The 25,883-nt window shown below is 37.1% G+C and overlaps 1 long non-coding RNA gene across 2 annotated transcripts in view; it reads left to right on the top strand.

Moving 5' to 3' along the window:
• Positions 1-3,266, top strand: part of LOC129120190 (uncharacterized) — a 33,882-nt gene extending 30,616 nt beyond the window's left edge. For both annotated transcript variants that reach the window (XR_013181760.1, XR_013181759.1), the window contains exon 5: positions 2,733-3,266. This is a non-coding gene — a long non-coding RNA (uncharacterized LOC129120190). The remainder of the gene's footprint in view (positions 1-2,732) is intronic.
• Positions 3,267-25,883: the final 22,617 nt, after the last annotated feature.

The following is a 25,883-nucleotide window of genomic DNA, read 5'->3' as shown; positions in this document are numbered from 1 at the left end:
TGAGTCAGAATTCATTTTTATTTCCTTAATAAAGACCTTGTTTTTAAGTGTTCTCAGCATTACAAATTAGAGTCACATTTTCGCAGATGCTGAGATTCTTCAGCTTTCCGTGCCCTGGTTTTGAAAATATTTTAAATGCCTATGTGGTTTGCCTTGGAGTGTAAATCTGTCCCTCAAAGGAGGATCTTAAAATTGAGCATTCCCATTAGTGGCTTTTTCAAGGCCAGCTTTAATGAAGATGTTCCTTTCACAGAGATTTTTAAAGAAAGTGCCTCAGAAATATGAAAGCTTTCTTCTAATAGTTAAAAAAAAAAAGAATGAATTCTAGAAAGTAGCCATGAACTGAAAGATTTTTACTGCTTCCCCCACCACCACCTCCCTTGCTCTAAGAAATGCAGCTGTTCCCTGAGAAACTTTGTAGTTGGAGGCCCATTTACAGTAATAGTTTCAGCCAGTCCTAATGATCATTTAGAAGAGCAGATGTAATAATAGTTTCCAGGAGGAGATCTGTTTGGGGTCCTAAACTTGCAGATGGATATAGTCCTTTTAGAAAAGCAGGAATCTGGTCTCCTAACATGTTGTCTGAGGATGTGGAAAAACCACACCAGCTCTAATTTACAGTGCCAAAGCAAAAGTCAGGGCAATGAGGGTGAAATAGCAGTATTTTAGGAAAGCCTGATTTCCATACCATTGTAGAAAGAGAAAATGGATACAAAGGATTCGTGTCAGTAGTGGCTGGTTTCCTTTTCCCTTTCTGAGGCAGAGAAAGATCAAAACCCCTGAGGCTGGCCAAAACCCCTGAGGGAGGCCAAAAGCAGATTTCAGGCCTGTTTTGATGTTTCTCATCATGGTTGGAGGAGCTGCAGAGATCCAGGGCTGTCTTTCTGCTGTGTTTGCTGTTTGGGCAGTGTAGCTGAGAGGCTTTGGTGCCTCATTTGCCATCTGAGCAGGATAAAATACATGTTTTGGGGATGGTAGGACTGTCCCAGAGCTGCATGTGCCATGATGGTGCATCTTCACTTGACCTTGCTGGAGACAGGGCAAGACATAGAATTATAGAACGTTTTGGGTTGGAAAGGACCTTCCAAAGGTCAACTATTCCAAGCCCCTGGCATTGGCAAGGATACCTTTCACTAGACTAGGATGCTCAAATCCCTATCTTATGTGGCCTTGAACACTTCCAGGGTAGAGCACCCACAGTTTGTCTGAGCAGCCAGTGCCAGTGTCTCACCACCCTAGTAGTGAGGAATTTCTTCCCAATGTTTGACATAACTTACCCACTGACATTCCCCCTTCTTCTATCACTACATGCCCCTGTAAAAAGTCCCTCAGTGGCTCTTTTGTAGTGTCCCTCTTGTGATTCTCTTGCCTTCAGTGGACAATCTAATGTCTCCTCAGAACCTTCTCTTCTCTAGGCTGAACAGACTCAGCCTGTCTTCACAGCTCAGGTGTCCCATCCCTCTGACCATTTCTGTGTCCCTCCTCTGGAGCTGCTTCCATAGGTCCATGTCTTTCCTGGTGCATGCCCAGAGCTGGATGCAGTACTCCTGCAAAGTGCCACCTCTCAGGCCGGCAGGTGACTTCTGTGTCACCTCAGCGCTGGCCCCATCAGCATGTCCGCCTGGCACAAGCCACAGGATCACTGGGTCTGTGTTTTGTTGTGGGTATTTTGCTGTTTCTTTGTTGAGGCAGAAATTCTTCCAATGAAACATCTGATTGCTGAGCTGTGTGTCCCAGCTGGCAAAAGAAAGTCAGCTTCTTATTGCACAGCACTGAACTGTGTTAACATCTTGTTAGGGTTGAGAATTACCCAGATAATTGTAAATCCCCAGTTTTCCCTTGCTCTATTTGTTGTTCCATCATGGCATGAAACGAGACACTCTGTTCCTTGAAGGATCTTGGGCTAGTATTTTTCACATGCATAAAAATGTGCCAGAAAATTACTCTGTCGTAGTTTACATAATTCTGAGTGGGATGGAATCTACTGCCAAAGCCTACGTGCCTTGTGCAACTTTAAGTTGCCCTAGGATGTTGGAAATGTTTTTATGGGGACTGGAAACATGACAAATGAGCTGAGGGGGGACCAGAAGCCTTGTGGAAAGGCAGTGGAGTCCAGGCAGGGTGCCCAAATTGTGTCTGAAACGGAACCACATACTCGGCTTTTGTGAACTAAATCCCATCCTAGGTGCACACACAAGCAATACACTATAGACACAGGCATTATTGTAAACTTATGTCAGTTCTGATGCAAAACAACAGAAATTAATGTTCCTTATTTTCTGATGAAAGTACCGAGGCACCAAGGGAATTTGCCACACGTAAAATCGCTACAAGACACAGTCCTCACCACACTTTATTTCAGTAGCCCGAGTTGCTTCTCATTGCAGACTCTGAAAAGCTATTATTTCCCAAATGTATCCAAAATAAGTCTGAACATGTTTGCCAGTAATGCAACAAGGTGAACTTAATTACAGGAAGCTTTAGAAGTGTTCAGCTCATGTGCTGCTGACACAGCAGGGGTGGGTGGGTCTGAAGGGAAGGGGAGCGGCGAGGACAATCCCTGTGTGGGAACCACCTTCAGAACAAAACCTGAAACTTCAAAGCAGGGGAAAAAAAACCCAGCAAAACAAAAACCCAACACAACAACCAACCCCCTGTAACACTTCTAAAATGCTATAATAAATGGAGTGAAAATAAGATGCCCATTTACATTTCTTTGTTCTTATTTGCAGTTTGACTTATTGTCAGGAGATTGCCAAAGTTTCAGCATCAGCATCTGTGCTCACCAGCTTCAACAAGATTTAGAAGAAAGAAAAGAAAGAAAAAAGCAGTTTATGTTTTGTAAGTTACCTGTGCTCATGTGCAGCTTACATTCAGGGACGTTGATGTATGCAATAGAGAATTAATTTTAAGCAGAGCTGCAGCTTGAGATGTGTTTCCCAACTTGGAGACCTGGTTTTGGGCCCAAATTGCTGAATGCTTCAGTGCTAATCCTTTGTGTCATTTTTAACAGCATCAAAACCCTGATTAATGTGGTATCTAAAGAATGAAAATGTGTCCTCCCTGCTAGCTTTTACCAATTTAATAGACATTTACTATAGTATTAAATAATAATATAGTATTATATATACATATAATATTATATTATTATATAATACTAAATTATATACTACATCATATATATATAATAATATCCTGTACTATTAAATAATATTTTTATCAGCAGAGATCAGCAAAATTCCCACGGTACAGATTTTAATTTTGATGTGAAACCAACTTCTGTAAGGATTTCCAAATTTCTTTTAAACACAATATTTGAGGTTTAGATTGTTTTATTAGCAGTCAAACATTTTTTATTTGTACTATTCATTATGTCAAACAGACAAAGAAGTGTTTTTAACATCCAACTGTGTTTCAATTCATTCTTGATTTGATTAAGAGGGTCTGTTGCATTTTGTTAGTATAGAACCATTAGCTAAGAACTTGTTTAAAAAGTGCTCTTTAGGTAGTCTAATCTACTAAATTCAGATAGTCTTTATAAAAGAGCTGCATTTTATTCCTTTTGTATGATATTGCACTATAAATCAAGATGAAATCTGTTGGTCTGCAGCTCCTTTTTTTAATATTTCTTCATGTTTGAAAAACATCTACTCCTTTTTATTTTTATTTATAAGAATTACATTTATATTAATTTTAACTAGTGAGGACTTAACATCATCCAGTGCAAAGATATAATGAAAAAATATATTCTTGACCACCACGTCATTTTGCTTTGAATTTCAGGGTCATTTTCTTTAAATATTATTATATGAATCATCTCCATTTACACTGATAATAAAATGCTTTCTGGTGTTCTCAGGCTCAAAAATTTATGAAAATAAAAAAACATGATGCAGACACAAAAACACAAGTTTGTGAAACTGGAACATCCTGTACCTTTACTTGAGATAAAGTTCCTAGTTAAAATTTAAAATATTGCTGAAATTATTTCCTGAGGAAGTTATTTTGGGATTTTATGGTTAACTACACTTGAATAAAACCTATTCCTGTGAACAGCAATATTTTAAGTATTTTAAAATGCTCCAACTTTAAATAAATTGATGACCAGTGAGATCATCCCTAGACATTCAATAGCAATGGTGTTACAGTAGTGTCACTGAGGCAGTAATAATGATATCATCACACTAGCAAGCAAAGTGTATTCTGTATGACTCACTGCTGCTTTTTAATAGAAGTCTTAGCTTCAGAAATGAGCATGTGATATGATTGGTTTGGTGGATGAGCATAGAAAACAGAGAGACAGAAATATTAAAAAAAATCCATGTAATTTCTAATTTTTTTTTCTGAGTTTCAAGATGCTGCCTGAAATCCAGACTTGTCACAAACTGAACAGGCAACACAGTAATTTTTCTTGTTCAACTCTTCTGTGGAAGTAAGTTTTAAATCATGCTCATGGGTGGCACAGTTTAACTCAAGAACCTGACAACAAAGGGAATCTGGTAAAGGAGTTGCTTAAGAAGGATTTATATGTTTATAAATATGTTTATAAATGCATTTATATGTTGTAGTAAATACTTCCCAGCTTTCATATTCTAATTACTACTTCAAACTGCTGCTTGAAAAGCAGTTGGTCATTATTACATTGAGACATGGTTTTGGTTTGTTTTCTTTCTGGTGCCATCTCTTCCAATTCTACAGGGATATATGTATATATATAAGAACATTATTTATGCATGAAACATTTCCCTTTAATTTAGATATATATATTATATATGTATGAAATATTTATTTTAATTTTTTGGTTACAATCATCATGCAAATTGTTGTGCTTATTGCATGACCCAGTTCACTGAACTGGAAAGAGAAGTGATTTTGTCGTTTGGAGTTGCTCTTGGTTTATTACCTCACCATGCAGAGTGTGCACAAGCATGATGTGTGGCTTTATGGAGTGGGAAAAGAGTGAACAAGACAGACTATTTGGGTAACAGCAGAATTTGAAGAATGTACACAGACCTGTCCTCCTTTGCCCCAGGTTAATCTTGAATGGTTTCGACAGTAATGCAGAAGAGGCCTGGGTGTGCAACTCTGATTATATGGCCCAAAACACTGCTTTTATTTATTTTAATCCCATGTATTGAATTCATCATGCAGCTCTTCTGCTACAGGGAGAGCTGTCAGATAGGATTTCCCCCCCATTTTCTCCCATAGAAACTCTGAAGAATAATCTTGTACTTGCCTAGGTAATAGTGTGTGATTTTTCCCAGACACTTAAGCTGCTAAAAATCAAGTAAGTACATGTGTGTTAGAGGAAAACATAACCCTTTATTTATGAATGTGTTAGAAGAACTGTCAGAAAGGGATATTGATTCTGGTTTTGTACAGGGAACTAGTGAGAACAACCAATCAATGTAACATAGGGAGAACTTGACATTGGTATGAAATATTTAGGTTGTAGAGAAATATAAAAATTAAGGAAATTTCCAATGGAAAACAGCAGCATACTTTTTTTTTTTTTTTTTTTGCTAAAGAGAAGGTGAAAAGCAGAGATTGGTGATTAAAAAAAAATTAAAATGAAAGAGTAGGAGAAACTAATATATTGAGAAACTAATATATTGAGAAACTAATATATTGAGAAACTAATATATCATGAACTGTTACATAAAGGCCCTGTCCTTTGATATATTTTGATTAGAATATTTTGACTAAGCACAATTCTGAGCAGCTGTTTATCAAAATGTATTCTATAGTATGCAAGCCAGGATTTTGTTTTACTCAAGCACTCTTGAGTGCTTAACTGAGAGAAATTAATAAACAATTGCAAAAGTACTTAAATTGGTCATTAAATGTTGTGTAAGTAAAGAGAAAATACATATTAACATAATATGGTTTTAGGAAAAGAAAAATACCAAAGCCAAACACCAAGATCTCAACAATTATTAAAAAAATCATCTGCAATACTTTTTTTTTCCTTGAGTTTTTTCTTACTGTACAAGTGCCCTTTTCAAGCTCAGTTTGTTAAGACCTTGGAGCAAGTGAGGTGTTTTGTTGGATCTAATTGTCTTTTGTTAAGAACTAATTATGTGTACTTGAAATATCTTTATGGTTGATGGCACTGAGGGCAAAAAAATTACCCTACGATATCAATAGCCAACCAAATTAAGCACATGGCCTACTTGTATTCCACCTGCTGGAACATTGGAACAGCTATCTGCCAAAAAGATGGAGTTCATTGATGTCTTTCAAAATGAATTAAAACTTGAGTCATGGAGTATTTGACAATAGTAATTTTTGTGTGTAAATTTTATAATTGAGAAAATACAACTTAAGCACATGTGGTGTTTACTATTCCAATTGGCTAACAATTGGCTAACAATTATCTGAAGATTTTGGTGTCGAAGAAGTGGCCTTTCCATATTTCTGAAATTTATGTCCCAAAAGCAGAGTGTACAATAAAGAAATAAAGAGTGCTTTCCCTAATTTGACTGCAGAGTTCAACATGGTAAAAGAAAGTTCCTGCTTAAATAGCAAAATCATAGAATCGGAGAATGGTTTGGGTTGGAAGGAACCTCAGATTCCACCTGGCTGCCATGGGCAGGGACACCTTCCAGTGGACCAGGTTGTTCAAGGTCCCATCCAGACCAGCACTGAACACTTCCAGGGGAAGTCTTCACAGGAGAAGTGCCCCAGGCCTTTCATCATCTTGGTGACCTCCTCTGGATTTGCTCCAGCAGGTCCTGATGCTTGCTGGTGTTTCTGTGATCACAGAACGGGTGAGGTCAGAAGAGACCACAGTGGGTCACTGGTCCAACCTCCCTGCTCAAACAGGGCCATCCTAAAGCCCATTGTACAGGATTGCATCCAGACATTTCTGGAATATCTCCAGTGGGAATATCTCTCCAACCTCTCTGGGCAAGCTGTTCCAGTCACCCACACAGTATAGAAGTTCTTCCTCAGGTGGAACTTCCTGTGCATCAGTTTCTGCCCATTTCCTCCTGTTCTATTGCCTTGCACCACTGAGCAGAGCCTGGTCCATCCTCTTGGCCTTTCAGATTCTTATAGACACTGGTGAGTCCCCTCTCAGTCACCATTTCTGAAGTCAGCCCCAGATCCCTCAGCCTTTTTTCATAAGAGAGATATTCCATCCCTCCATCACCTTCCATCTTTGCTGGATCTGCTGCAGGAGCTCCACGTCCCTCTTGGAGTGTGTAGCTGCTCCAGATGCAGCCTCACAAGGGCTGGCCCTCTAATTGCTGAGCTGCCTAAGGAACCCTCCTGTGCTTTTCAAATACTCACAGGGCGATGTTAACCTGGAAGAAACAACATCAAAATTCTGTTTTGCTCTAGGGCTGAACATGAATCTCATGGCTCAGGTCTGTCACAGGCAGGGGGGAGGAGATGCCCACCGTGACGTGTCCTGCTCGTACAAAGCATGGCCTTATTTTTCATCAGAACAAATTGTTTTGCTCGTGTCCTGTTTAACCTGAAGCAAACACTTGATTTTAATTGGATTTAGATGTGTGTTTAAGCACTTTGAACTGAATCCTAAAAACAGTATCTGTACCCGATCTCAGATGCTTCTAGTCAGTCTGCTACCTGCTTGTCTTCAGCATCTGCTGCAAGGGATAATGAATGTTATTAAAATAAAGTTTTAGGAGAAAAAAAAAGAAAAGAAGTGATTTTTTTTGTCTTTTTACAACACTTCTAAAGGGCAGAAAGGGAAAGTTTAAAAAATATGATGAACCAAGAGGGCTGAGTACTGATCTGAAGAGTTTTGTGACGTGCAATAAGGATCTGATATCTCAAATGTCTTGTCAGAGTCCATGATCAAGGAAGTTCAGTTTTACTGTGAAAGGTAGAGAGACAAGATGTTTGCAATAATCATTTTAAGAAGGTTGGTGCAGAGAGGAGGGTAGAAAGCTTCCAAAAGTTGAACTTCAGAATAAATAGCTACAGTCCAAAGGGAAATGTGAATTTCCCTGTAGATTTTTTAGATATGGTTGCTTCTTCCAGTAATATTCACCTGGATCAAGAGTTGGTTCAACTGAAAATTACTCATAAGTTGTTGTTGTTGTTGTTTTACTAACCATTGCTAGAAAAACTTTTTTTTTCTTGCTATTAAAGAAAAAAAAGTAACATTTTGCAATAAAAAAGATCATAAAGTGGATTTAGAAATTTAAAATGCAAAATCTCTGGAAATATTCAACCTTAAAGGTAAGACTTTGAAAGATAAGAGGTTTAGGCCAAATTTGGATTATCTTTCCAAGTGGAATATCCTTTTTAAAAACCATGAAAAAAAATCCTCTTGCACTACACTGATGTACAAAAAAGACCATGTTGTGACTTGGAGAAAATAATTTCTGTTAAACAAGATTATTATTAACTATAATGTTTCGTAGTAAATGGTCTTCCTAAAGTGTTGTTCTAGCAGTGCAGTATTTGTTACGCCCTTCATTAATTTGTTAATATTAATTCTAATGACTGAATTTGTTCTTTAATTTAATAACAGTACAAATGCAAGGGAGAGAGATGCATTTTCAAATAATTTGAATAAATCAATGTGAAAGATTATTTGAGATATTAGGTATAGATCTAAGAAAAGAATCATACTTAAACATGTATTTCTCATACTATTTTCCATTAAAATAATGGAAAATACTAAATAAATGCTAAAACAAAGCAAATGTGGTTTTTCTGCCAAAGCTGAAGTTTTACTCTTTTGTATTAACATATACAAAACTGGGAAAAATATGTTTAAAGAAACATCTGCTATCATAATTCATGATTAATAGTAGCCTCTATCTTCAGTCATGAGTATTCCTTGCTATGTACATAGTGAAAATTGGAAATAGGCTGGAAATTGAAATAACTTCAGAAAAGGAAAATGTCAACATCTTTGTTTGTAAACAGAACGTGATAGCCATCAAAGAGACAAAAAAGGCGTAAAAGGAGAGTAGGTTGTGTGTAGGTTACAAGGAACAAGCAAATATTAAACAAGTCAGCTACCCACATCTGAGCTAGGGAGAATCTTGGATGCTTCTCTTTACACTGGATGTCTGAGCACCCGCTGAGGTTTGCCCTGGGATGTCCTTGAGCAATGGTCAAGCATCCAGCCAGCACCAAACCAGTTCATCCATGGAACTCTAGGGAGCACTGCAGTGCTGGAAATCTGATAAAAGAGAACCTAAAGATGAGGTTCTGGCAGTTGAGAGTTGTTTAAGAGTCCATGAATCTTTAAACAAGGACAGCAGTCATTAAAATTGAAACATAAAGTCCTAAAACTGAGTTATAACATTTTGCTACTTTGCATTTCCCTGTTCTCTTAAAATAATGTGCTGTGATGTTTATTACAATATCCTGATTTTTTTATTTCCTTCTTTTGCCCCACTAGCTCTATGCTAGTATTGACAGTGAGGAAGAATGGGAGATGAGAAGTGCTCAGGTGCAATTTTCAAAGTTGATGGGGAGGTTTGTTGCTTTGTTGTCTTCCAATTTATTTTCAGAGATCTTAAAGGTGGCCTTAAAAATGTTTTTGATTTACTAATCTAGAAATATGCTGCTACTAAACTTCAAGGTAAAATACCAGACATTTTATATATAATTCCTAATAATTATTATACTCAGTCAGGTCCATTTATCCACAAATGCTGTGACAAATATTAGGGGGAAAAAATAGTGCTACGGCCCATAGTTACTGAAACAATACAAATTGTAATTCTGTGACTTGATTTACCTGTTTTTCAAGTCTGAATTTTGATTCTATATATGCTCTGTTTCTTTTGAATGTGGCAACTAAATACATTCCAAACACTTTGCACAAACTCTTTCATATCCCCATTGGTCTGATGGTGGTCAGGGTGACTTAGTGACTTATGACTGGTTTATTTCAGTCTCAGAATCATAGAATACCATGTGCAAAGAAGACCTCAAGGATTATCTGGTCCATCCTTTCCTTTTTCCTTTCCTTTCCTTTCCTTTCCTTTCCTTTCCTTTCCTTTCCTTTCCTTTCCTTTCCTTTCCTTTCCTTTCCTTTCCTTTCCTTTCCTTTCCTTTCCTTTCCTTTCCTTTCCTTTCCTTTCCTTTCCTTTCCTTTCCTTTCCTTTCCTTTCCCTCCCTTCCCTTCCCGTTTTCCTTTCCTTCCCTCTTTCTCTTTTTCATTCTCTTCTCTTCTCTTCTCTTCTCTTCTCTTCTCTTCTCTTCTCTTCTCTTCTCTTCTCTTCTCTTCTCTTCTCTTCTCTTCTCTTCTCTTCTCTTCTCTTCTCTTCTCTTCTCTTCTCTTCTCTTCTCTTCTCTCCTCTCCTCTCTTCTCTTCTCTTCTCTTCTCTTCTCTTCTCTTCTCTTCTCTTCTCTTCTCTTCTCTTCTCTTCTCTTCTCTTCTCTTCTCTTCTCTTCTCTTTCTCCTTTTCGCTTTTCTTTTTCCTTTTCTTTTTTCTTTCCTCTGATATAATTTATTTATATTCCAGCATTGCACCTTACAATTTGACATTAAAGGAGTAGAGCACACACAGGCTTGCTGGAAAGGTTTCTCTGCAGGACTGGAGAGTTCCAGTGGGCAAAGCCACTGGGACTTGGTGTTCCCTCCTGTGCACTGCCTGCTCACTCCTGTCTGGCAGTAATGGCATGGTGCCCTACAGCACCATCCTCTGATTGCAGCAGCAGCAGAAAAGGGTCTCTAAATGATGGTCTGAGGTGCTGCAAGGCTCTTAAGGGCTTGGTAGAGAAATGTTGGTATGCTTGTGCTAACTTGGATTGACCCCTGTGGGCTGCCCTCTGCTGCCTTGGACTGCTGGAACCTTGAGTGGACAGCAACAGCCTTGAGGAGAGACACCCTTTTACTTCTCAGAATGATTTCACTCCATTCACTGCTGGAGGGAGGTTTGTGCTGTAACCCATGAGCTTTTCTCCCAGCAGCAGGGAAGGGAAGGGCATCAGCCAGGTTCACTCTCTGTTTCAGAAGAGAAACTCAACTTATTGTCACAGACCAGTTTCACTGAGGTAAAGACGAGTCTGGGGAATCCAGATAAATCTGTTCAATCCTAACTGGAATTTCAGCTCAGGCTATGGGGATATAAACTGTCAAATGTAATGGATCAGGCCTGTCACTTCTCCCATCAAAATCAAAAATAAAGCACTTTTTTTGTCCCATTATTTCATTTCAAATTGTTTCTCACAGTGTGAAGAAAACTCAGAAAGCAAAGGTTTTATTATAATACAATTGAGCTGTAACTGATTGAGTAATCAATGTATTTGAGTTCTTTGTCACATAATAACAAAAAAAAAAATCTAATGAACTTCTTAAAAATTGTATTTCTTGAAAGGATGAAAGTGTGTAATTAGAAATTGATTGGTGTAGCAATGAGATTAAACTGAGGGTTTGAAATGTAATGGTTGAAAATTAGTTTTTAGGCTACCCAGTCATCACAAAATAAGAGAAAATTATACACACTGTCTCAGTTTGCAACAGCAGTCCTTTGATGGCCAGGAGGGAAAGAAAACATGTAAAGTCCAATGAGTTAGTAGCAATCAAAGTCCAGCACTCCCCATGAAGCCTTCTGGTGGAATAATAATTGTAAATACAAACAAAAAGCTGTGAAATGGGCCAAACCTTCCATTACCTGTTGTGTCTTCTGCTGGAGCACTATTCTCAGTTCTCTGGTCTCTCTAATATCTCTATGCCTCAAGAATTCTGAAATAACCTCATAGTTCCTGTTCTGTATTCCTGTCAATGGAAGAAATTACTAGGTTATTAAAGAGATTGCCTTTTTCTTTGCATGTTTAGGGGAAAAATTGCTAATATTTAAGTGATATATGATTTTTATTACTAGTTTTGATTGCAGTTTCTTAAATGAGAGACATTTCTTACTATTTTTAAAGAGAGATTTAGAGGGAAAATATTATGTCTTTTTAAAAGAAAATGCAGTCTTAACTTCTTTGGGTTAGAGGTATCTTCATTCCTTTTTCCACTATCGAAAAGGTCATTAAAAAAGCCACCAAGGGAAAAAAATCCCTAATTATCTTAAATGTGAAAATGTTCTTGTATTTTGTTTGAAAAATATGGGGTGATAAACTTAGATTCTCTATGAGAACCAGATAAACTTAGATTCTCTATGAGAACCAGAGCAGATTGGATTTTACTGTAAAAGCAATGGATTTTTTTGGTTCCTTCTGCCTTGGAGAGGATGAGTATGTCAGCGGACCATTTTGACCAGTCAAAGCTTATTATTACATTCAAATTCTGCATAAACATGTGCAAGTTAAGAAGCAACATTAAATCAGATGCCTGAAGAAAACTGATGCAGAAGAAGGGGTTGAGCTTTATATTTAGCACCTAACATTTGTGAGTCTTCATGCTTGATGAACTTACATGAGGTTTTGAAATGTAGCAAATCTCTTCCCAAAATTAAGTTATGCTTTTATAAATGTCATTCTAGCAAGGAGCAAAAGCAACTAACATGATTTATTTTCCATATTTCATCACAGGAGAAGATTTTTTTTCATTGAATTTTTATCTGTGCTAAAAGAGCTTTCTTTTTTTTAAGTGACTCAGTACCCCAGTTTTATTGTGCAGATAAAGGAGTTTGGTTTGTGCAGCAAAAGCATTATTCATTTTATTTTAGAGGTAATTTTAAAATATGGGCTGTATATTAATATAGCCTATTCATTCTAAGTGACACATAAAGCAGGCTTATCTTGACTTAGGTTTTCAATGGTGCAACATTGTGTGCCTGCTTTCTTCATTGTTTTACTAGTAGCATGCTGGATCCATTTTCTTTACATCATCTGATATATATTCTTTTTTTTTTTCCTCCCTCTTCCTAATTCATTATTTAATGTTAAATAGTGTGGTCTGGTATTTTCTCCCCACATCTTTTATGCATTATTTCTCACTTTCAAAAGGTTATACGGTCTGATTATTTTAATTTATTTCTCATGTGCTAAATATGGATTGGTCCTGAACTTTAGGCTGCTAAAATTTTGGACTAGAACTTTGCATTTTAAAGAAAGTAGGTAGGGAGTGGCACTAAGTAGTTGAGACACTCACTTAAAATAAGTTCGATTAATGGAAAATTAGAGTTTTCTGAATAGAAATGAGCAGAAACAGAAGGGTTTTACAGAGATTTGTAACCCATATAGGTTCTAATACTTTTTCAAATAGTAGAATGTAATATGTAGGCAATTCATTGAATGCTATGAAAAAAAAAAAAAGACTTTCATCATCTTATTTGCTCATCTAATTAAAATTAAATTGCTGTGGGATATCTGAGGATTCTATAGAAATGCCAAAAATATAATCAGAACTGCAAGAGAAATTAAGATCAATCATTGTGTGTTCCTCCTACTACAGAAATTATGTGCTATATGTGATCTCTAGTCAACAGCCTAATAAACTTCACTTACTGCTTTATAACCCTGGAATTTTATTAGAATGTGTAATACATCTTGAGATATGTAAGGCATCTTTAATTGTACTCACTCACACCTTTTAATGAGATGAAACTTCTTAGCCATCCATTTTTATTTGTTATTAAAGTGGTAGGACTGCTGAATTAATGGAGGTTAATAAAAAACCCCTAATGCCTTAGTCAAACTTTGCCAGTCCTGGAGATGAAGAATTGATTTAAGTTGTGTTTGCTATAGACACAGATAAACTCCATAAAGGGCACATTTTCATATTCCTACCTATGAATAAATTATTTTAAGGAGAACAAATGATTTAGACTGTTATCTCTGCTGGGCATCTGTGATCATGTGGGACATAATGAGCTCTTTCTCATGCAGGCTGTACACCAAGGCATCACAGAAGACACAGCAGGAATTTGGGACTCAATTTCTGATGTGCTAGAAATATGATGCTGTTACTTCGAGGGCTCCTGTAACCACGTATGAGATTCACTAAACAGCATTAAACTGAATTTGGGATCACCCTTAAAAAAACTTTTAGGCCATAGTTTTAATTTCCTATCAGTACACTTTTATTAACAACCTTTGAGTTGATAGGTTTCTTTGGATGAATGTTTACCTTTTTTTTTTTTTAATCAAATGTAATATATGAGAACAGTCAAATGTTCTTTTGTGTGTGCTACTGGGTTGCAGTTTAAGCTCTTTCTGACAACAGAGAGAGAGTTTTGTGACATAGCATTATACTTTGTAATGAAATACACCAAGATCTCCCATATCAGGCCAGAAGAAAGGCTTATGTAGCCCAATTTTCATGTTTACCAGAGAACAACAATTAAGGAAAAAAAAAAAAAATGAAAGGAGGGCATGCTAAAAGTGATTTTTCCCTCTTTTGCAGTCCTTTTCAGTTTCTTTCTAGTCTTTTCCCTCTCACCTGCCTTGTGCCAGCAGAGAGCACAGGATGCCTGTATTTGCTCTGTGGATCTGTGAAAGGGCTCAGGCTGGTAAGCGAGAAGCCAAGTGTTGCAGCAGTTGATGTACTGTGAGATAGCACAGTACACACGTGAGTTTCACACCTGAGCAATGGGTCTGTTTACCTCCTTCTGTCAGGGCCCATGGATAAAGGTTTATTGCTGTAAATCCTAAAATGGGGGATTTGCTTAATTTACAGAGCATATGGCTGGTAAATTTTATATAGTCTTGAAAAGAGGATTAGTGTTAAAGAAATGAAAACTGATAATAATTTATAAATATTTTAGCTCAGTTCTTCAGCAATATGGTGATGCACAAACCCTCAGCTCTCACGGTTTGCTTTTCCCTCTCCTACAGCTACCCCCAGCTCCCAAACTCTTTCTCACATCTGAACAGAAACCATTTCAAAGACAGCTCTTAGCAGCATGTCTGCATGCTGTTGTGAGAGTCAGGGAGGATGGAAGGCTTATTGCTCTAACTGTACCAGTGTGTTTAAATTGAGTGCAGATGGAAAGTAACTCAGGTGCAAAGGTCTGGGAGAGATTTCATAAAAGTTATCAAGATTTATGTCACCTCAGATCAGCGTATTTTATTACATCTGTTCTGAGCAAGGAATTTTTTTTGCATCCACACCATCATTTTGATGAAGAGGCACCTGAATACCCACAGCAGAAGCTATTGGGTGAGAAAGAACATGAAATTGGACTTGGAGTGTTTGACTCATCCCAAACCACACACCTTTGAGCTGATGAGTCTCATTCATGGGAATGCTTTTCTTTCCCTCTCTATACTCCTGGATGTTTCAGCTTTGCCCTAGAGTAATGGAGTAGAGAAAACTGGTAACAGGTACAACTGTGGGATTCTGTTTAGTTGTTGCTTAATTCATCATAAATAGCTGCAAAGTTACATAGCTGCGAAATGTCCCATTTGGTTACAAAATGGTGAATATCCTGCTACCAGTTGTTGAGCTTGATCTAAGTACATTTGTGTTGTTCCTATTAATTTTCTTTATTTCTAGAAGGCAAAGGTGATATTAGCATTTAAATTAAAAAATATTTGTTTTTCTGATTCCTTATTATTTACTGTTCTATGGACCCATTTAAAACCACTAAATTGTTTTTCCTCATTTGGTCTGTAATTGTCTGAACCAACTTTTATTCCATAATGTTTGCACTTTACACACAGACATTGCCCTCAAATGCTGAACCTTCATCAAAAGCACTTTCCAAATAACTTTGTCATTAGAAAAAGGGGAATTGTGTTCTGAAACAATTCTTCATTTAATCTTCAAGATTATCAACACCTTTCATCCTTACCTATCCATCTGATTTCTGGAATCTTCAATTATATTCTCCTGAAAAGAAATGAACTTTCTAGTGCCTGGCTCTGTGTTAAGTTTGGGTTGCTTACTCAAACTTTGTATAATACCTAATTTTTAGGTCATGGAACCTTTCAAAGAGGTGCTAAAAATGAAAATAAAAAGCACCTTCAAGCAAAGATGATGTAACATTGTATGACAATAATCATCTTACCATTAGAAGAATTATTACTGTCTTTGTTGAAAGATAGGAAATCTGATTCTTTGGTTTTGTTGTACTTTGCTCTCCTGTAACAAGCACTCCATTTTGGATATATTTTTGTCAGCTTTTGGTGCAGAGCCTAATGTTTCCTAGTCAGAACATAAAGATGCAGCTGTTCCATGTCTGGGCTTAAATATGAAGCTCAGCTTGATATATTGCTTTAAACGTGACAAGAAAATTAAAACTCAAAAAGCTTGACATACACAAAAGCTTTAGAATGAGCTGTAGAAGAATAAAAATATAATATATTGGTATAGCATATGTAGCTAAGTTATCCCTAAAGCTGTCTACACTTTAAAAATACATGGAGTACACACCAGGCATCTCTTTGCAAATCTATATGATGCTGTAAACAAGATATTATTCCACACATTTTGGCTAGATTTTCCTTGTACAGAACCTGATGATTGCATGTTGAATTATATAAAAGGTTACTACAGGTTACATAATCATTTGCACCACAAAATAATTCTACACCACAAAATGCATTTCAAAGTCATTTTCTTGAACAATGTAGATTAGAGGATCAGAGCTGCTCAGCAAGTCCCAGTCATCTTATGCCGCACATTCCACATCAAAAACAGGTTGGGGAGTCTTGTGTGGGCTTTTTTCTTTTCAGTTTTGCTTTGAACACTTGAGGTGAAAACCTTGTCCTTTTGAAGTCATCATCAGGAGTTAATCCAGCATGAAAATAGAGTCTACGAAGATTGGATCCCAACAGACTAGGGATTTTGTGTCTCCCTCACAAGCCAGTTTCTTCAGCTTTTGCAGATTTGGTATGTATAACTTTTTAAAATTCTTTTTTTTCTTTCCTTTCTTTCTTTTCTTTTCTTTTCTTTCCTTTCTTTTCCTTCCTTCCTTCCTTCCTTCCTTCCTTCCTTCCTTCCTTCCTTCCTTCCTTCCTTCCTTCCTTCCTTCCTTCCTTCCTTCCTTCCGCCCCTTCCGCCCCTTCCGCCCCTTCCGCCCCTTCCGCCCCTTCCGCCCCTTCCGCCCCTTCCGCCCCTTCCTTCTGCCACTTCCTTCCGCCCCTTCCTTCCTTCCTTCCGCCCCTTCTTTCCGCCCCTTCCGCCCCTTCCTTCCGCCCCTTCCTTCTGCCACTTCCTTCCTGCCTTCCTTCCGCCACTTCCTTCCTCCTCCCTCCCTCCCTTTTTCCTTTTCTCAGTGTGATACTTCATGGAAATGTTAAACATGTTCTGCTGTCTATGTTCCCTATTTTCCTTGTCTGAACACAATGACTAATGATATCTAAAGAAACTAAATATTAAAGGCAAAGCAAGTGCATTTGAAAGGGATATATACACAAAGGGCAGAACATCAGATTTATCACAAGCTCCTAATTATGATGAATGACAAAATGTTGTCAGACTGTGCTTGTCAGCATGAGTTTGCTTGCTATCATAAAGTTTTAATGCAATATCACTTTGGTGAGTTATAGCCTGGTATTTTCACTGTTTAAAGCATGGTTCCCACGAGCAGGAATGCTTCATTTAGAGTCATGCTTGCAAGGTACCATTAGATAGCCATGGCCTGGTGTAAGTGCACACTCTCCTGTTGTGGTAATTGGGAAAGCATGGCCTTGGATTTGCTCTTTGCATTGTATGAAACTGATGCCTTGTGAAGGCTGACCTAGAAGAGAGACTAGATTGAGCTAAAGAATAAAGTAGGGATTTATTAGGAGGCCTCAATGGATCCACCTTGGGCAGCGCAAGAGCCCAGCCAGGGCTACACCCAAGATGAACTCAAAATGGGCACAAAATGAATAACCAGTCATGAGGTCTCTCACTTTTATAACTTCTGGTCCATTTGCACACTGGAGTTTACTGTCCAATTACAGCTTTGGATTATGAAGTCCCATCCTTCTTGTTTTTCTCTCTTCATTCTGACGTTGTTGATGCTCTTGGGCCTGAGATCTGGATCAGCTGTCCTTGGTCCCCAGCTAGAGAAGGAATTTTTTTGTCTACCTTCTCTGTGAAGAGAGCTCACCATCCCCTAATATGAAGCTCAGACCTACACACTAAAGGAGCACAGAATCTGAAAAATATAAAAGCTAAAACCTAAAAAAGCTAAAACCTGAGGCATCAAAACAAGTTGGAGCAAACCAATGGCTTCCTTTTGAAAAAGATAAATTAAACTAGGCCTTCAGTTGTGCTCTAGGGGTGGTGGGTTTCAAAGGCCACAAAAATAGATTATGGAAGGCTAAAAAGTCTGGGATCTGATGGGTGTGTCTTCTGCTGATAGCAATCACGGTTGATAGAGGTTTGCAGGCAGCTCAGAGAATATTACGCACAAGAAGGGGAAGGAATTTGTTGACTCTGAAGTGTTTCTTCTACTGGAAGAAAAAATGCTGGTTTGTGTAAAGTAAGTTGCATATGTGGTTCTACCTGCAGTATGCTGTAATTTTGGGCAGATTAGGACAAAAACTGGATAAAAATTAAAAGTTAAATGAAAAAAATGCATAGTTTTATCATTAAAAGTTAAATGAAAAATTGCATAGTTTTATCTCATGCCACATCTAGTAACGAGACAACTTTTACAGTATTAACCCCTTGACAGAGGGATACTCTAGCTCTTCTACCTTTATATTTCACTTCTGTTTTTTTCTTACTTTTCTTCTTCTTTTGGTTGTAAGAGAGAAAAGTGAAGGATTTTTTTTCCTGACTCACTCTTTTAAGGACCTGGAGTTACCACAAAATTGTTCTCCCACATGACAGCAGAAAGTTTTTGTCCAAGCAGATCTTTTGAATTTCTGGTGAGGAGAAAGCAAAAACCCCCTCCCAGTCCAGCCAACTTTTCTGAACAGTCAATAAGAAAAAATAAACCACAGTCAAGAATTCCATTGGCATCCCCAGGTTTGATTGAAGCAAGGCACATGATAGCATCTCAAATGCAGAGCTATTGTATTCCAAAAATGAAAATTATTAGAGAGAATAAGAGGGAAATCAGAAAAGAAAAGAAAGAAGAGTAAAACAGAACTTGCATTACTTGCTGAAGATGCCAAAAAACTTTCTGCAGAGAACTTCAGCGAGCTCATTGCATGGCTGGGAATCCAGCCAAGGAAAATCCAAATTTCTGAGAGTTTACTGACTATAGAAAGACAATTAAAAAATAGAGGATGAGGAAACCATTATAGGAATAAAAAATGTGGAGCTTTTTCTTGATGTCTTGTGTCCTTTTCTTTTTCTTTGTCACGAAGCAGGTTGCCTCTATTTCTGAAGCCATGGTGGAAAAGCACAGGAAGCACCACCACAGCACAGCATTTCTTTGACTGATATTCTTTCTCATATCATGAGAAGTCAGGTTTTCCCAATGAAAAATGCCTCAAACTCTTCATGAGCTTATGGTTATGGAAATGGAGCCACAAGCGAACAATTTGGACTCAAAATGATGAGAAATTTGTCAGGAAGCACAGATAAGTCTTACTGCTGCTGAAGATGCATTTGATATTATCAGTCTTGTAACATCTGTGCTTGTTTTATGTTGAAACAAGCTCTTTCCCTCTCTCACTTTTGCAATGCATTTAATTATTATAATGAATATTAACTTGGTGTGTTCGTTGTCTTCTCTTATGGCTTATTTTTTCTCCTTGCTATTTCATCTGATTATTGCTGCTTGAGTTCTGTTTCCCATGATGCCAATCCTTATTAGCTGTCAATGTTTATTTCTAGAGTAAAACTGTCCATGTACTTTATTTACATGTTTTGACCTTACTGAATAAATAGTGCCAAATAAAAATGTACTTTTTTATAGAAGAGATCATCAACAGTGACAACATGGATAGGATTTTTTTTTTTCCCAAACCCATATCTTTTTTCTTTTGGCCTACTTATGAAAAGGATTAATGTCTGTTTATAAGCCCACACTACATAATAATAACAACATTTTTCAGTACCATAAGCCACATAAAATTCCAAACACAACTGTACCACCAAATAACAAATGAAAACAACCCAATTTTCACAGATGATCATACGACACTTCTGATGAATCTATATTACATTTGTCTATAGAAAAAAATCCCAAACAACTGCACACTCTCCTTGTCCCTTAGACTAAAAAAATCTTAAGCCTTCTATGTGCAAAACCGCAAATGAGATTATGGAAAATGTACCTGTTCTCTTTGATAAACATCATGTTCTCTTTGATAAACATCAAATCTTATTTTAGCAATATATTAATACTCAAAATACTTATTGTTCTTTTGCTAACAATTTGTTTGAGTACGACTAGAATTTTGATAAAAAGTGTAGGTTTTTCAAGAAAATAAACCAGAAAAAGCTGTCTTTACAGTAATGGAAACCATTGTTGTATGCACAGCAAAAATCCATTTTTCTCCATATGCTTTACACGTGGATTTTAAGAAATCTTTATCTAAATTTACTGTGGAGAATCTAGTTTCTACTTTAGAAAGTAGAAAGACTAGACTGGCTATATTTGTGTAATACTCGGCTATTATTTGTTTTGTAATATAAGTTACTTCAGAGGATTTGTTCTCATCGATTTTTGTCATGTACAAAATAGTATTTACATGGATAAGAATGGTGAAATATGCTACAATAAATTTTCAAACTCTAGACCCAGCCTATTTAACAAAATATTTTCATGTCTTCACAGAACTTATTTTTCACTAATAAGCAGAGGCATAAATGGGTATTTAAGGGGCAGCTTCCTCCTAAAAATATTCAGTAGCAAGAGAAACCTCTCCAACAGAGTCACAGAAAAGAAGAACTCTCAGCAACAGGGGCAACATCTTTGTAAATGTTCACTTGTCTTTCAGGTCCCAAATGCCTCCCTTTCCCCCCATTCCCAAAATGAAAATTTGATTTTGTTTGAATACAAATGGTATTATTATTTATATTTTAATTTGTTCCCTTTTGGTCCCATATTTGTTATCTCCTTAAGTAATTCTGTTGGTCTGCTGTCCATTTTCAGTTTTATGGCCTTAGCATCCTAAAGACTTTTCTTCAAAAGCTATCAAAATGCTACATATACTCAGGAAAAAGGTGAACATCTTTGCTTTTGTTCCTCTGCTCATCTTAGTTGTCTTTGCCTGTTTAATACAAAAAATGATGTGAAAAAAATGATGAGGTGGAAAAATGGTAAGGCCTGCCTATGGTTTCCAAATAGAAAAAGCCTCAGTAAGTCCTCTCCCTCTCTCTCTCTTCTTTAAAACACTGAATTTATGGATAGACAGGAGAGCTGGCACTTCTAAGGGAAAATTTGTGAGGAGAAATTGTCTTCACAGACATTTGTGGCATATCATTGAAAACTGCATTTCTCCCTATGCTTTCTTGTAAAAGAGGGTGCTGGTGAGGGGCAGAAGAAAATGAATTTTAGGCCAAGCCTTGACAAGAGTGCAGGATTCTGGTGAATTTGGTTGGAGCAAGCCATGTGTTTGCTACAAAAGGCGATTTTCTCTCTGTCGTCCTTACAGTTTTTATTTAATCATATTTTACGCAGAACTTCAGTCTAGGCTTTCTTTACATCATTGCAAAGGTTAATGGCAAAGGAAAGGACATTAAAATGGAAAAAAAATACAAGAAGAACAAATCTCTTAAAAATTAAGTAGAAAATATAGTAGTAACTGTAAGAAAAAGAGGGACATTTTTTGGTGTACAAAAAGCCCCCCAAAAACTTTCCATTGCTGCTGTCACACCATCTTGTGCATGGGAGTGAAGAGAAACAAAAAAAAAATACTTCTTGAAGTGCTCCATTTTTGTTTTCTAATTGTGAAAGCACTTTCTGTTTTTCTGTTGTCATTTCTAAGTAATAACTGCTTACAAGGAACTCTTCTCAGCTGTAGATATCAAGGCACTTAAAATAGACATTAGTTTTTCCTTTTTATATATGAGCAACCTGAGAAGCAGGGAAGTGACAATTCTCTCCTAAAGTGACCTGCAGAGTCAGTGCAGGAATCAAGAAGAAAATCCACCATATCAGCTGGGAAACATATAGTTCTATTGAAAAAAAAAAAAAAACATGCAGAAATGGGATTGGAAGGTAGGAAATTTTTGTCAGTCTTCCACAGAAAATTAGGGAGGGGGCCACAATTCAGAAAATCAAATACCTTTTGAAGGTTTGGACAGGAACCACCTCTTCTTTCAGAATTTGTAAAGCATCCAGCTCATCAGCCTTGCTCCATCCACACAATCCTTTGCTGTGAGGGGGACATTTGGGGACCCCTTCCAGTGGCATTGTTGTCAACTCCAGTTGTGCTGTTTTGAAGGGTTCAAGTCATTGGCTGACTCTTATTTGAAAGTAATTGTGTATTTAATAGAGGAACTTTGGAAAACCCTGAGCACCATGAAAAATTAAGTAGGTTTTTTAGAGACTGGTGGATGGCTGCCAAAATGTTTGGTATTCTTGAATGTTTTAAATTTTTATTTGATGTGTCTTTGGTGGATGATAGGCAATAGCAATGCTTGACTTGGATCCAGCAAAATTTTAAAATGGGAGTAATTGATTTGCTTCAATAATAATTAAAATGAATGTCTTTGTTAGAAGTTCTTGAATGCTCAGGATGCCCCCTGTTTTGTGATGAGTGAATGGTCCCCAAACATTTGTGTGACCAGGACTGTCAGTGTAGGAAGGCAAATAGGCTGATTAGAGATTTAAACTAGGAAAGGAAGGATCCCTGAGAATTGAGGGATGGCATCTGAGAGCCCACTTATCCGTGGTATAAAAGGCCAGAACAACATTTGCCATGACAAATGTATGTGATTTAAAACAGAAAAGATAAATATTAATACATCAGCAATGCAAAACCTGTGGGGTTTTTTGTCACGTCAGATAATGAAATTGATGCCAGAAACTGAAAATAAATGTAAAAGAGCTTAAAACAACATTATAAAAATACAACTAAGTGTCTATATAATCTTTAAATCACAATTATAAATAATAAGCAAGGCAGAATCACTTTGACTAGAACTAATAGCAAATGCAGAGAATATGCTGCTGGTGGATGAAATTCAGAAGTAACCTCAGAGTGGAACTGTTCCAGAAGGGAAGGACAGAAAAAATTTGCTCTGTCTTTCAGTTCTAATGGAGTTTGGTTAAAACTGGAATATCAGTTAAGTGGCTGCCTGCTAATACATAATTTATGGAGAGTAAAAGATCCGTGTATTTAATTGAATTCATATTGCAAGGCTCTTGCCACGCGACCAATAATTCTTCATAAACCCACTTCAACTTTCTTCTCTAGAAAGTTACTTCTTCCTCTCCTGCCAGAAGAATGGCTGGTGTATCCTGCAGCACATTTTTCAGCCATTCAGGTCGACCTCTCTCCATTTTGGGGTGCAGAATCTGTGACAGAAAGGTGGATGGCACTTCTTGGGGGTACACTAAGGAAACAAAGAGAGAAGAGGAGGAAAACCATAGGCTCAGCACCAGCCATGATGGGGCATTTTTGGAACAGTCTCATGGGCTAGCTTGACCCGCTGTCTTTTCATAATACAATATCTTCAGCTGAAGGAAAAAAAAAGAAATTTTATAAAATGTCCCTTTGGGGTTTTTAGACCAGCTCAGCCTTTGGTTGCTTCTTTAGGATGTGAGTGGGACAAAGAGAAGCCAGTCCCTGTTCAGACTCTATGGGAATGAAGGACCTGAGCTGAGCAGTCTCACTTGAACAAGCTGGAGTGAGATAAATCCTTGTATATCCCCTGATTTCCTCCTACTGAGAAACTGTTGTGGGTCAGTCTCTGCCTATAACTCAGCAAGGTGGCATCTTTGTTCTTGGTGAAAAGAGCATCTGCAACACTGAGATACTATGTGCTGTAGTTAGGTAAGCATATTAATTATTCTATCTTTTTTTAAAAAATATTATTATCTTCTAGTCTGGTGTTAGATCTGCAAAGAAAAAATGGGAAACAGTTTATTATCTATGTGATTTTTCCTCTTCAGTTCCCTTTTAATTCCCCCCACACTTCTTTGAGGGTATTATGTATTTAATCTTAGAGCCAATAAAAACTTCTTTTAATGCTGAATTTTTTCCAGTAATTTAAGAATTGACTTTAAGTAGCACCACTTATAATGAAGCAGAATATATAATGCACTTAGTGAAAAAATTCCCAGTGGGTCCACGAGCAAGTTCCTTGTTTAATTTTTGTCCTGTATTGAAGTCTCTAAAACCTGTGAAATCAGTCTACTGTACCTAAGCAGGTAAGGAAGCACATTTCATTCCCTTCTGTATAATTTACAGATGTGCAGATTTGAAAACCTGAAAACACCTAGACTATAAAACACAGGCCACTAAAATTTCATGAAGCTATTGATGCATGGAAGTTGTACTCAGGTGGAAAGGTATACATAGAGATATAAAGCCATCAAATAATGTGAAATTCCCTTGGTCCTTACTGACTAGATATTCATTAACCTATTCCAGAGCTGAAACTTGTTCATTTTACTTTGCAGTAACTAAGCCTTGCAACATTTAAAAAATACTTTAAAGTGTGTCAATATGCTTTACCTTAGAATATGTACTACACTCCTGGCAGCTTTTTGTATGGAAAGATTTAACTCCTGAGTTGGTGGATTTTATTATCTTTGTGACAAATTTTGACAAGTGGATTGTTCTCAAGTGGGCTGGCCTACATTTTTTTTGTCATAATCAGAGTAAAAATTACACCAGGGTGTTTTGAATGTGCCCAAAGATCTCCCCCTTACTTTTCAATCTAGAACCATGAACCAGAAATATGTGCTGTTGGCATCAGACATTTGGGTATTGCCCACTGAAGGTGAAAGCTGATGTATTTTTTTGGGGTTTTTTTTGTTACAGAATTCAAATCCTTGAAAATATAGAAAAAGATGAGTGTAATTTTGAATTGGTAATAGAAGCTTACTATTCCTAGAAATTTACCCAAACACACCACACCAGACCATTAAATTAATAATTTTATGAAAGGTTCAGAAATGTTGTGAGCTTCATATGCCATCACTCTTTCCTCCTTACCTCTTTTTCAGGACAAACATTAAGTTCAATACACACAAGTCTACAAAAAAGCTCTTTGGAGAAACTCATCTTTTTATTTAGAGGAAAGTCACACCTATTATGCATTCCAAGTTCAGTTCCAAAAGGAACATTACTGTTCCCAGCACTAGACAGCATCAGCACACTCAAGACATGTTTTAAGAAGGATAACTTCCTATTTTCAATTGCACCAGAAGATGGCAATAGTAATTTTTAATAATCAATAGCAATAGTAATTTCACCAAAGTCAGTGAAAGTTCATGAGGAAAGGAGATTGCAAGATGGTTTCATACTCCTTGGGTTAACTTGCATCTCCACTTTCCAACTTCAATCCAAATTTGAGATGCAGAGAGTTAAGAATATGGGTTTAAAAATAAGTATTCAAGACAATTTGCATTTATTCTGTTTTTAAAAGTACAGTGAAATAGAATATTTGTAAACTGGAGTACTTAAATCAGCATTAGCTTCAGAATACTCTGCTTCCATCACTGGTGTGTCATCTTGCTATGACCTGCCTCTGAAGGTGAGGGTAACAAAGCTTCTTGTTAATAGATCCCTTGGGGCTGAATAGAGGAAAATAACACAGATTAACTTGTGTTTGTAGATATACATAGGGTTAATTTTGGAACAGTTTGATTGCAGTGGAAGGCAGATATACAGCCATCTTGGCTGTTACCAACAGAAATGAAAAAAAATATAAAAGTATAGAGATATTGCTTAGGAAAATACATAAGGAAGAGAAAAAGAAAAGCAGAAAGATGTCACCACCCGTGGATGTGTAAGGACTTAAAGAATGTAGTTAGCTTCTCAAAACACTGTCAAAGAAGGAACTTCCCATAGGATAAGCCACCACAACAGGAATTTGATATAAGCACAGACAGCACAGCAGGAAGAAGATAATTCCAGGCTTAACAGAGGTGGAGGTTCAGTTAGCATCTGGACAAAAGTTCCCACCATGGCAAACTGTGGGAAAG

Source organism: Agelaius phoeniceus, chromosome 4 (genome assembly GCF_051311805.1).
Source record: "Agelaius phoeniceus isolate bAgePho1 chromosome 4, bAgePho1.hap1, whole genome shotgun sequence".
Taxonomy (NCBI): Eukaryota; Metazoa; Chordata; class Aves; order Passeriformes; family Icteridae; genus Agelaius; species Agelaius phoeniceus.
This window is presented reverse-complemented; position numbering and strand designations above follow the sequence as displayed.